The 1,207-nt window shown below is 65.2% G+C and overlaps 1 protein-coding gene across 1 annotated transcript in view; it reads left to right on the forward strand.

The window, feature by feature from the left end:
* Window positions 1–706: 706 nt before the first annotated feature.
* Window positions 707–1,207, forward strand: part of FOXO3 (forkhead box O3) — a 119,710-nt gene continuing 119,209 nt past the window's right edge. The window contains exon 1 of the mRNA XM_007447259.1: window positions 707–887. The gene's annotated coding sequence lies outside the window, so the exon portion shown is untranslated. The remainder of the gene's footprint in view (window positions 888–1,207) is intronic.

A 1,207-nucleotide genomic window follows, 5' to 3' on the forward strand; every position in this document is an offset into this window, starting at 1 on the left:
TCCCCTCGTTTGCCGTGAAATTCACGAAAAGTGAAACACGATTGCGGTCAAGCGTCCTAGGTTAGTGCAAACCTCTTGGTGCCTGATCAAATCTGAGGGCATCGGTTTATCGAAATCCTGAGGGCACCAACATCTTCGCTTGCCAGTATTTTCACGCTGAGGTAACCCTTGCCATCTACGGTCAGCATCTTATCTCGGGTGTTACCTGGTGTTGGGTTCTAATGGGGAACTGGACACCAGGGCGGGCGCAGAGCCTGGCGGAGGGACGCGCTAGCTGGGGACCCCCCGGTGCCAGGCGCCCTGCTCCGAGTCAGGGAGGCCACGCGACTTCGCTGGTGGAGGGTTTGGGGCTCTGCGGGGCCCCCCTCCCTTTTCTCTTGGGCCAGCGCCGCGCTTTGTTGTCGTTGAGGCTCGAGGGAGAGAGGAGGAGCCCGGCGGGGACCGCTACTGGAGCCTGCGGAGTCCCGGCCCCCGGCGCGCGGCCTCACACCCAAGCCAGCGGCTCCGCGGGGCCGGGTCGCGCAGGCGCGCGCGCACACACACACACACACACACGCGCGCACACACACGCACACCAGCACACCCGGGCCCGCCGCCCAGCCCTCCCCCTGGGCGGGGACCCGCCCGCCCGCCGTCAGCTTAGGTTGAGGCACCCTGCGTGTGTCTATAACTTTGTGCTGCTGCCGCGGCCGCCCTGCTCGTGGAAGGGAGGAGGAGGAATGTGGAAGGCAGCAGCGCGCAGACTGACAGGCGGTTCTTCAGGCGGGCTGCGGCGGCGGCTGGAGCGCCTCTTCTTGGCCGAGGTTGCGCGCCCTCTCCTCGCCCTGCCCCGGCCCCGCGCGGGATTGTGAGTCCTCCCCCCTTGTTCCTGAAGAAAAGGAACCCAGGTAGGCGCCGGAGCTGTGCAGCGGGTCGGCCGCCTTCCCGGTGACTCCGGATCTGTTTCTGAGCTGGGCCAGGCGCTTCCCTTTCCCTCCCCGTGACTCGGTGTGCGCGCCGCTCTTCTCTCCCGCTGGTGTTTTTAAAGGACTTGAGTGAAGGGGGGAAACTGTCAAGATGGCAGCAGCGGGAGCCAGGAGGTGATGAACGTGCTGGTCCGGGTTTTCTGGCGGCCCGGGAGACTTGGTGCTTCCCGACCTGTTGGAAGATTGACGTTCCGACTTGCCCCCTCCTCTCGCTCTTACAGCGAAGGGGGTGGAGTACACGA

The sequence above is a fragment of the Lipotes vexillifer genome, unplaced genomic scaffold, assembly GCF_000442215.2.
Source record: "Lipotes vexillifer unplaced genomic scaffold, Lipotes_vexillifer_v1.1 scaffold515, whole genome shotgun sequence".
Classification (NCBI taxonomy): Eukaryota; Metazoa; Chordata; class Mammalia; order Artiodactyla; family Lipotidae; genus Lipotes; species Lipotes vexillifer.